This window comes from Peromyscus eremicus, chromosome 22, assembly GCF_949786415.1.
Source record: "Peromyscus eremicus chromosome 22, PerEre_H2_v1, whole genome shotgun sequence".
Classification (NCBI taxonomy): domain Eukaryota; kingdom Metazoa; phylum Chordata; class Mammalia; order Rodentia; family Cricetidae; genus Peromyscus; species Peromyscus eremicus.
In genome coordinates this window covers 42892951-42905099 of record NC_081437.1, presented here as the reverse complement: position 1 = coordinate 42905099, position 12149 = coordinate 42892951, and positions in this window count along the sequence as shown.

The window sequence follows — 12149 nt, the reverse complement described above, 5'->3', positions numbered from 1 at the left end:
AGCACTGGAAATAAGCAGATAGCCTGGGGAGGGGCTGCTTCCATGCTGCTTTCCAGAGTTGGCCCTTTTCAACTTTTTGAGGGAACTCTATGCTCATGGGTCTTTTAGGTGCTCTAGCATGCTCTCAGACTCTAGGTGTGTCCTTGCCTTGCTGAAACCTTCTCTTTCCTCTGTCCTCTGGTAGGGAGACACAAATGCAAAATAGTTGCTCAGATCTGAACCCCTGTTCTCAAGAATGTACAACAGGCACTCTGTCTGATCTAATCATCTCCCCTCTCTCCAGCTTGGTGCTTCATTTATTTTGTTCAATCTTAATTTTATGACTTGTTTTGTGTGTGCCTGCTTGCTTGCCTGCCTGCTTGTCTATCAGTGAAGTGAACCATGTGCATGTCTGCCTGGTGCCCACAGAAGGCAGAAGAGGGGTTTGGATCCCCTCTAACTAGAGTGATAGGTATTTGTCAGCTGTCATGTCGGTGCTGGATTTGAACACATCCCTCAGGAGAGGTGGTGCTCTTCACAGCTGAGCTATCCTGAGCTGTCCTGGAACAATTCTGAGGGATTGAAGCTGGCCTCTTCTATGCAGCTAGCTCAAGGACAGCTTGAGTTATGTGAAAGATCCTGTCTTTAAAATAGATAGATGGATGGGTAGATAGATAGATAGATAGATAGATAGATAGATAGATGATAGACAGACAGAACAAATAAATACAGTCAACTTTGAATAAACAGAGAACAAGGAAAAGCAGAAGCCAGGTCAAGGGCAGCCCGGGTTATGTGAAAGATTCTGTGTTTAAAGTAGATAGGTAGGTAGGTAGGTAGGTAGGTAGGTAGGTAGACAGACACAGACAGACAGAGACAGAACAAATAAACATAATCAATTGAATAAACAAACACAGAACAAGAGAAAGCAGTGCTGGGTATCTATCTGGCTTATGAGGGGAAGGGAAAACCATGTCCTAGGGTGCTTCAAAAGCCCTGAGCTCTGTCCTCTGAGTACTGCATAAACTTGAGTGTCTGTAATCCCAGCACTCAGGAGCTAGAAATAGAAGGATCAGAAGACCATCTCCAGCAACATAGCAAGTAGGAGCCATTCTGGTTGAAAATAGATCCTCTAAAATAAATAAACAGAATGACACTATTTTCTGACTCAAGAGAAAACATTTAAAACAAATCACTAAAACAATATATTATTTCTGGAAATAAAATACAAGTGGGAATTTTAACTATTCCACTGCTTTTTTTTTTTTTTTGCTTTTTCGAGACAGGGTTTCTCTGTGTAGCTTTGCGCCTTTCCCGGAACTCACTTGGTAGCCCAGGCTGGCCTTGAACTCACAGAGATCCGCCTGGCTCTGCCTCCCAAGTACTGGGATTAAAGGCGTGCGCCACCACCGCCCGGCCACTGCTGTTTTAATATGCTTTAACTCAGTATTTAGTCTGAGAATTGGGGGTGGGGGTGGAGGTGGGCAGCAGTGGCAGCAACAAACACAACAAAAACAAAATCCCGAGCAAGCGGTGAAATGTTTTTAAAAGGACATCTAAATGGCATAGAACTGCCATCACTGCTTCCCTCCCTCACCATCCCCTAATTATGCCAGCCCTTGGCCCCATATACTCCTGTAACAGATATGTCAGTCACACTAACCTTAACCCTTCAAGGCTGTGATCTTTGAAGAGGTCTCTGCAGATGAATGGATTGGGGCACTGTGCTTGTCTGGCATCCATGTGCTCCTGGTCTGGTCTTCCAATTACACACAAGTTAGATATTTCCCTTCTTCATTGCCTTGGCAAGTATTCTATGAAAAACAAAAAATGAAATAATGAAACTGAACTAAAGTGAAATGCACAGGCAGCAGCAGGATCCCCTTGGAAGTAGTGCAGTCGCTGCTGTTGCAACAGCACGCACATATCTGAGGAAGAGAGCACATGTGCAGCTCTGTGCTCCACGCTCTGAGATCAAACGCAGCTGAGCATAGGGCTGGGAATGGGAGGGCAGAGGAGGGAAGAAGACAGGCAGAGGGCAAGAGGCCAGTGGGAGTGGAGGAACCAAGGAAAGACTAGGAGGAAAGCAGAGAAAAGGCAGAGGAAGGAAGTAGAGGAAGAGGCAGGGGAGGGGTGAAGAGTCGGTGTCAGTTGTGGCGGAGTGGGCAGGAAGTTGAGCTTAGGATAAGGCAAATTATCCACAAAGTTACATCAGTAGATACTAGTGGCAGAGCCACTTCATCTTTTAAATCACCTTAATGCTACAAACTTACAAAAAAAAAATGTGCTGATGAGGAACAAGAGCTCCCTGGGGGTGGGTGGAGGACCTCTCATTTCCCTCTACCTCTGGGTACATCTGTGGTAAAGTGCACATGGCCTTAGTTTAGTCCAGAGCATTCACCATCCCAAGAAGGGCAATGAAGAAAAACTGACTCCTGTCCCTTCTGACCACAGGGACCCTGGACAGTCAGCCTCTGGGGAAATAAGTGAAGCCAGGGCCTTTCCCACATCTCAAGAGAAGTGGCAGACACCAGCCCATCTCCTCACCAGCTGCTGAGGCTTTGTCTTCAGTGAAGACTGTGTCACTCCATCAGCATTCCAGTAGGAAAAGGTGCAAACCTGCCACCAAGCTCCTGACACCTTTGACTTTGGAAGTGGAGTGCTTGGGAAAACGGGTCCTTAAGGACCCCTTCCCCCAACAACAGTGACCAAGAAACAAAGTAATCCTCTCAGGGAAGCATGGGCAGCTCAGTTATTTGTCCTGGTCCAGGGGTGGGTTGAAGCTGATTAGAGGGGAGCTGCTCCACAATCTGCTGCAGAAGTGATATGACAGCTCCAGCACGTTGTCAGAGCCTTACAAAGAGAAAAGGGATGGTACTGGTAGTGGCAGCACAGGCTGGGGCATTAGCACTGGTTTTGGAAATCAGTAGGCAGGGACTATTGTCTAGGCCTGAGCACACAAGAAGAGTCCTCTAGTTCTCTGGTTGGCTGGCACCTCCTCCATCCCTTCCACTTAATGGCATGGGGGGGGGGCACAGTTTCTCCAGACAGTAATCATAGGAACCTCATTCTCCCACTCTCTCCTTCCCCTCCACTGGGTGCAGTAGCCTGCTCTCAAAACCTACCCCAGGCTTCTGCACCAAGCCCATCCAGCTACCTTAAAGGCTTTCTCCCCTGAAGCCCTTTCCTCATTCCTGCATTGCCAGCTCCCTTTACTCTCCTACATAATCACATCAGCACACAACACCTTGATAACTCTTATCTTTTAAAAGCATCCTCCAGGGCTCAGTGGTTAAGAGTGCTTACTGTGCTTGCAGAGGACCAGAGTTTGTTCCCATCTCCTACACCTGGCAGCTCATGACAGGTAGCTCCTGATCTAGAGGATCTGGTGCCCTCCTCTGCTCTCTGTGGACACCTGTAATATATATGCACATAACCACAAATAAGTAATTAAAAAGAAAATAAATATTTTTAAAAGCATTGCCATCTCACCACCAGGGGAAAGTCCTTTTGGTAAATGATCCTGGGAGACTGGAAAGTCCATGTGCAGAGGAATAAAGTTAGACCCTTATATTTTTTCCAAATATCAGTTCAAAGTGGACTAAAGAACACATGCAAGACCTGAATCCACTAAATTCTTACAAAAAAACCTAGAACAAAAGCTTACTGGCAGGTATGGCAGCTTACACCTCCAATCCTTGGCAGGCAGAGGAAGGAAGGTGCTAAGTTTGATAATAGTGTGGGCTAGAGAACAAGCCCCTGAAACAAAAGAATAAGGGCTGGAGTGATAGCTCAGTGGTTAAGACTGCTTGTCCTGCAAGTAACAGGGCCTGAGCTGGATTCCCAGCATTCATGTGAAAGCTGACATGGCTGCCAGTGCTTATAACCCCAAAACTGGCAGAGGGAGCCAGGTGGACCCTGAGAGTTCACAGTTCAGCCAGTCTATTTAAATAATAGCAAGATTCACATCCAGTCATTCAGTCTCAAGGAAAAAACCAAAATGTTGACAAAGGAAGACACCTGATGTCCTGCTCTGGCCTCTGCATGTGGATGCTTGACACATACACACACACACACACACAAAAAAAAAAATCCTGCTCTGGCCTCTGCATGTCTATACATAGTTACATATGGATGCCTATGAGACATACACACACACAACACATCAATCATAAGCAAAGTTTGGGGCTGTAGACATGGCTCAGCAATAGAATATTTGCCTAGTATGCACAGGTCCTGGGTTTGCTCCCCAGCGCATCAGTCTTGGCACATTGCTGAGGTTGCAGAAAGGGGCCTGGCATGGGAAGAAGAATGTGGATGCAAACTCCAGCCCTGCTGTTCAACAGTGTATCTGCTATTGGACTCACATGGTTCTCCAGCTTTCTTAGGAGCATAAAGTAGATACTACTCAGGCCTGCAGGGAACAGAAACTGAGGGAAGAACTGTAGAAGCCCTGGGGTTGGGCCTGTTCTCCTTCCTGTTGCTTATCAGGTCCAGACTGGAGCTGTCCTTTGCAACATCCATTGCTCTGACTGTTGGTTATGCCGCGGCGCTGCCCCTCTTGGCTGGTCGCCGCCATGCCGGCGGAGGAGCATGCTGATTAAAAGATTATATTTACCATAGCCATGGTTACCTTTTTAGAGCTTTATTGGTGGGGGGAAGAGAGACAGAAAAAGACAGAGAGAGAGAGAGAGAGAGAGAGAGAGAGAGAGAGAGAGAGAGAGACATGGGGGGGAGAGGGAGAGAGGGGGACTAACAGGGGGAAGGAGCAGAAAGGAGAGGGGACAGAGAGCCCACAGAGGGCCCACCCGCTTTTTAGGCTGGGAAGCCGGCGAAGGCTGATGACGTAATTAAGAACGTAAATAAGGACCAAATCCTTACATCCCAGACTTTCCCTTATTATAAAAAAAAAGCAGGTAGATGGGACTAGGGGCGTCGTTTCTCTCAAAAACTGCTTCCAGCTGACTTTTGGACATTGGTTGGCTCTTAGGGAAATGGAGAAGGGGAGTTTTCCGAGGTAGACAGGCATCGTGGGATATTGTCTGTCATCCGTTTGCTCTGGAGACATGTATCCCTCTTGGCTGTGGCTGGGAACTTTCTGTTTGACAAGATGCTGGTGACACAGAAAAAAAAACTTAGAGAGATAAAAGAATCATTATTATTTTATGTTGACATTTATCTGAGGTAGATCCAGCCTGTCTCTATGGAATTTAAAACATGTTAAGCTTTATCAGAGACAGTTTTTTTTTTTTTTTTTTTTTTTTGGTTTTTCGAGACAGGGTTTCTCTGTGTAGCTTTGCGCCTTTCCTGGAACTCACTTGGTAGCCCAGGCTGGCCTTGAACTCACAAAGATCCGCCTGACTCTGCCTCCCGAGTGCTGGGATTAAAGTCTTGTGCCACCACTGCCCGGCCAGAGACAGATTATTTTAAAGCACCTGTTTCCTTTACTGGTTCAGCATCTAGGAGACAGGTGATCAATTGTTAAAAGCATCTCATAGCAATAGATGTTTACATTAAAGTCTTTGTAGTGCCCAGACGCTTTTGGGTCTGGGGATGTAAATACCTTTTAGCTGTTACAGTTTCTTATTTGATGATCTCTGGACTCCGGTTCTGTGGTGGTCCTGTACCATTAGCTGAACAGTGAGTTAGAACAGGAAACTGGGAAGAGAAAAGCTTGTGGTACATGAGAAATATATTTTATATTTTATATATATATATATATTGGAATTAAGGACAAGGCAAAGATCAGGGCCCTGTCTGTATGCACATGAGAAACACAGGCAGTGGATCTGGAGTGAAGCAATGAGCTCTTATTTTAGGTGGAAATCTTTTTTCATTAAGTAACTCTGAAAGTGCAATTAAATCTGGTGAGGTGGTAAGGCTGTCTTCTGTACCCGACAATAAAGGAGAGGTGGCATCCCAAAACTCCCAGGACTGAGTCAGTGGCTCTGGTGTCCACAAGGAAAGAAACGGATCGCTTCCCTGCTGCGTTCTGGGTTCACTGCCATGTCTGTAGCCAAGCCTAGGTCTGCTGGAGGTCTTAGCTTGACGTACCCATGCATCTTGGTGCATGGGGGCAGTCAGCTGACTCTTTGTCTTTCTAGGCGGCACTTTTAACAAGGCTGTCGATAGCCTGGCAGGGCATTTGCTAGCCCATGGCCTTTTCCTCACTTAAAACAGGGACCCAACAGCTTTTGGGAGTCAGCGAGTGCCAGCACTTGGCAATTTTGTTTTCCGATTTTTATCTCTTCCCTGGCACACCTTAAATGCCACAGATGACTCTTTTGCCTGTGGGGTCAGGAGCCTTGCTCTCCAGATGCTTAAGTTTTAGTCAGGGAGGTCTGGGGAACAAAAGACGGATTTTACTCTATGTCCTGAAATTTTTTTTTTTTTCTGCTGATCGATGGCTTAAGGACAGCTTTTGGAAGATCTGCCACTAGGCAGACTATAAACCGATACTTTCCGGAAGACTTGTCTGAGGCTATAAGCTGATTTTTTTTGGCTTAAGAGCCATCCTGACTACTGTAAACTTATATGTATGAATCTTAGCCGCTTCCAGACCCATCTGTGCTTCTCAAGGCAGTTTGAGAATGAGTGGGTGGAGTTAAGATGAGTTAGGGCGAGTCGTAGAAGCCACCTAAGACCGCCCACTTGAGCCCGCCCACCGCCTGTGGAAGTCAGACATAAAAGGTTGCACGTGGAGACGCAGAAGTGGGGAAGGAGAAGGGTTTAGAAATTTAGCAGAAAGCTTGGAGATAAAGTAACTCTTATTTGCCCGTTCTCTGGCAGAAATTCCCACGACTCTGTTATGTGGCCAGGTTTACCGGTGCCTGCCCCTATCCGCCAATGTTTCCGCCCCTTTGTCCCATGACTGTAGCCGAGAAAAAAAAATTAAAAAATTAAAATAACAAACTGGGATCAGACTACAATCTTGGGCGTCCCCAAAGAGTGGAGAGAGATCCATGAATCAGCTCAACTTCGCCATCCTCTTCGTCAAGGGATGCGAAGGGCTGCAGCTGCACTGCAGTTAGTCCACCCGGTAGACCAAGACAGCATTTACTTTCTCGTTAGAAATGAAAATGTGCCGTTGCTAGTACAGCTCGAGGACAACCCCCAGGATGTCCGTCGCGAAGTTTATAGCTCAGACTACAGCCACAAGAACAGCGGACTTACTGTGGTGAAGAATCATGGCGGTAGCGGTGTGGGGGTTCAGCGGAGGCGGCGGTCTCACAGTCTCGCTGGACAGGGGAAGAGGTGGCAAGCAGCAGCAGTCAGCAGGTCCTCAGTGCTCAGTGGTGTATCTGAGTCTGAACGGCACCAATGTTATGTTGGTTATGCCGCGGTGCTGCCCCTCCTGGCTGGTCGCCGCCCACAGTGGCCATGCCAGCAGAGGAGCATGCTGATTAAAAGAATCATAGCCACGATTACCTTTTTAGAGAGCTTTATTGGGGGGGGGGGGAGAGACAGAAAAAGACAGAGAGAGAGAGAGAGAGAGAGAGAGAGAGAGAGAGAGAGAGAGATGGGGGAGAGAGGGGGACTGATGGGGGGAAGGAGCGGAAAGGAGAGGGGACAGAAAGCCCACAGAGGGCCCACCCACTTTTTAGGCTGGGAAGCCAGCGAAGGCTGATGACGTAATTAAGGACGTAAATAAGGACCAAATTCTTACACTGACTACTCTGAATGGCTCCAAACTACACTAGACCCTGCATGGAGCCTCAGTTCACATTATCTGTTCATAAAGACTACATTCCGGTAGTATCATCCCCTGGGAATGGGCCCTGTGACATTAATAAGATAATGTAAGAGAAGTGATACTAGGAAAAGAAGTCAGACTCTTGCACATGCTAGGCAAGCACTCCACCATTGAGCTACATCCTTAATCCTCTTTATGTGTATTATTTTGAGACAGGGTGTGAATAAATTGACTAGACTGTTCAACTCACTGTAGTCTAAACAAGCCTCCCACTTATGACCTTCCTCTCTCAGTCTCCCAAGAAGTGGGAATTTGTGGGGCGCTTACCCATCACCCCCACAGTTCCCCAGAGTTTTCTTGAGTGCGAGCAGCAGGAAATATTAGATAGAAGGATTTATTGCAGAGAATCTTTTGGAGATAAACAGATAGAAAACAAAGGATAGCCTCGAGAGGGCCTGGAACCTATTCCAACGGGCCCTGACTGTCTCTGCCCCAGGGTTTTTAGAGAGATGCCAAGGGGTGGAGCAAAAGACCTCCTCCCCCAGCACAGCCAAGTGCAGACCATCTCAGACACCTGCACTCAGGCCCGTGGTCCTAATCATCCTCTATGCAGACCTGCTGGGTAAAGCCACGAGGAACCCGAGAACGGGCTCCCACAGGAATTATAGGCTTTTCCCACTAGACCAGGTGGATATTTATTTGTTGTCTATCTACATATCTCTTGAGCCTGGGTCTTACTACTTTAACATATATAAAGAGTTCTCATAAGAATTAAGTATAACCCTTTTGTGTCAGATTGTTCTTTCTTAGTTTAACTTTTAAGTTTTTCTTGAACTGAAGTCATTGGAAGTTAGTTTTAATTCTGGTTGTGAAGCTGAAAATGATTTGAGACCATTAAAGCTTAGTGGGTGTTGAGGAGACTGGAGTTGCAAGGCTGGGCCCTGTATGAACCTGAGATGAGCTTTACTAGGTTTTATAGTGCATGCTACATTCAGTGCAGACCATGCATTGGTTGGTCAAAATGAGGGAATGAGGAGATTTTGGACGCTGCATTCTCTTAACCATGCAGCAGTCCTGCTGACAAATCAGGAACATTGTTTTTGTTTATAATAAAACTAAACAATAACAACAACAAATACCACACCCCCCAAAAAAAAGCAAAATTTAAAATAATTTTTAATATAAGCTTGAAAGTTGAAATTTTGAGGTAGGATGTTACAAGGAAAGTAAATCTTTAAAACAATGAAGTAAGAAAGTTTGAAAATGTAGGCTTGACTAACACTAACCATAAAACACTGTGATAGCTACTTTTATGTCAACTTGACACAAGCTAAAATTATATGAAAGGAGAGAAACTCAGTTGAAAAAATGCTTCCCTAAGATTCTGCTGTAAGGAATTTTCTTAATTAGTGATTGATGCAGGAGGGCACAGTTCATTGTAGTAGTACAATTCCTAGGCTAGTAGTTCTGGGTTCTATAAGAAAGCAGGCTGAGTAAGTCATGAGGAGCAAGGCAGTAAGTAGCACCTCTCCATGGGCTCTGCATCAGCTCCTGCCTCCAGGTTCCTGCCCTATTTGACTTCATGTCCTGACTTCCTTAGATGGTAAACAGTGATATGGAAGTGTAAGCCAAGTAAACCCTGTCCTCCCCAAGTTGCTTTGTTCATGGTGTTTCATCACAGTAATAGTAACCATAAGATGCTTAACCTGAATCTTGACCCCTAACCACAGCCCCACCCCTGACCCTGAACTGAACCTGGCCCTGGACTTGACAACAACCTCAGATGCTGGAACAGTCAGGTGATAATTGTAGGGACTCTTTCAGTCTGAGGAGATACTATAATTGAAGTTGTAAGTGTTCAAGTTTTGACTGTTGTGTTCAGGAGTGTTCAGCCCTATGTAATCCAACAACCTCTTGAAGTTGGATGCTGCTCTTTACTTAGAGGTGGCCTAGCAGGTTTTTGCTTGTTTGTTTTTCTTAAAATTGTTCTTTCTTTCCGCAGAGAGTGGCTGTGTTCTTTGGTTTCTTGCCATACCTACTTACACTTAACATAGATACCTGTGTATTCACACACACTCACACACACACACCTTGCAGATCAACTTTCACAAGACAACCTCAAACTACCACTTTTCCAAATCCAAAAGAGCTCTTTCACTAATACTAATGATTCCATGCAAACACTAGAGGTAAAAAGGATGATAGTCTAGACTACCTGGTCTTAATTGACTAAGACCTGGCCCACTAGTTCAAGAGAAAGCTCCTACAGAAGTGGTCTGTCTTAGTGTTTACTATTGCTGTGAGTAGACACCATGACCACAGCAACTCCTGTAAAGAAAACATTTAATTGAGGGGGCTTGCTTACAGTTCAGAGGTTCAGTCCATCATGATGGGGAGCATGGCAGCATACAGGCAGACATGGTGCTGGAGCTGAGAGTCCTACATCTTGATTCAGAGGCAATAGGAAGTCCACTGACTGTCTCACTGAGGGAAGCCTGAGAAAAAGACCTCAAAGCCTGCCCCTACAGTGAAACATTTCCAGCAGGAGGTGTGGCACAGATTAAAGGTGTGTCCTCCAACCTCAAGGTCTGGATTAAAGGCATGTGTCATCCAGCCTGCTCCAACAAGACCACAGTTCCTCCAACAAGGCCATGCCTCCTAATAATGCCACTCTCTATGAACTTATGGGGGCCAAATACATTCAAACCACTACAAGGTCCCAGAGTCACGTAGAAAGAACACTCTCCAAACTGTTATGCTACCTGCAGCCTGTGCACTGTGTGCCAAGTTCCCAGCTTTGGTGACCTATCAGTTGTCTTTGAGTCATTTCTACTCCTAAAAGTTACACCTGGACCATATTCCTGTAAATAACCCCAATAAACCCCATTGGTTCACCAAATTAGTGTTATCTATCTATACTTTGGTCTGTTGTGAGTTCCCTGTGTGGAGTGAATAGACATGTGTGTTGCATCTTCCCAGGAAAAATTTTGCCACACAACACAAGTTAACAACTGAAGCTAACTATGACTTCTCCAAATACCAACATGTTAGTCAGATATAGGTGGTTTAGGTTAAGTATTTCACAACATCTTGGCTCTGATCCACTATGGCACTTTTATACTCCTGAAGCGTTCTTTGCCCTCTTTCCATAGCTCAATGATCAGAGACATTCATTGCCCATGGATGCTGATTATTGATGCTCCAAGTCTCAGGGTTCTGGATGTCTAAGTTACAAATGAATATTTGTTAGAAAATGATCTTCCTTGAAAAAAGACCTGAAGCTCTGTGATAGGGCTTTTGGCATAATTATTGTGAGATGTGCTGACCATGGGATAGGGCAACATAAAGTGTATGGTGTTGAGTAATATGCTAATAGAATAAAGACAAGGACTTCCTGTGGCTTTAAAGCTGTAATTGCTCACTCAGCCCAAAGCAATGGGAATAGGTGAGTAATGCTTTCTTCATGCCTCTACCTGCATAGTGAAAGTGTTTACTGTTGGCCATTTTCTCTTCTTCCCTGTTTGGGAGTATTATTTGTATAGCCTTGAAATATATTCAAATCTGTGAACATGTATTAGGAGTGTGCGTGCCTAGACATTTTTTTTTATATTGAAGAAAAAAAAATCTTACAATCCTGAGACTGTGTAAAACTTTTCAGTACTTAGAAGTGAATTTAAGGGCGGTCCAGTTATTTTTATTGCTTTGATCTTTCCCATTTATATAAAAGTCAATGGTCACCTACCAATGAAGCAATTATGGTTCTGCCAGACATCTCTGAGGTGTCCTAGAAGCTCCTGCCTTCTTATCCACCTTGTGGTTTCATGTAAAATGTGAAGCACTACACTTGCATTCAGCTCACCAGTAGAAGTTGTGCTGACAAAAATCAAGCCGACATCTAACTAAGCACTTTGCTCCCATAGGGCACTGATAACCTCTGTTCAAAGCTCCTGGTAGACTTTGCTTGTTTTCACTCCAATTTTTTGTTACTCTTTTGAAAGCACATATCATCTTACATAAAATTATCAACATCAACTCAAACAGGAGCCCTTCCCTGCTATATGGAAATCTGCTGCTTTGAATTTTTCCCCTGTATGAGGTACGGGGCAGCACCAGCATCATCATGGCTCCAGTTTCAGCTAACAAAATACAGGTCCTTCCAGAAACTCAAGTGCAGCATATGATGACAAAACTCTGCTCAAGTCTAGGTTTTGGTGGGCTGAGTCAGACTGTGACCTTTAGATGGAAAAAAACAAAAAACAAAAAACAAAAAACAAAAAACAAAAAACAAACAAAAAAAAAAACCCTGGTAGACGTTAAATTCTTTCCATAAACTAGCCCAGTGAAGAGTATCTGAGTCAGGCAGATTTGGGCTCAAATTCTTACTTGACAGTTCTACAATCTAAGAAGTTCCCTCATATCTAGAGCAATGGGACCTTCAGACATCACTAGAGTTGTGTAAACAGCAAGCACAGCACCT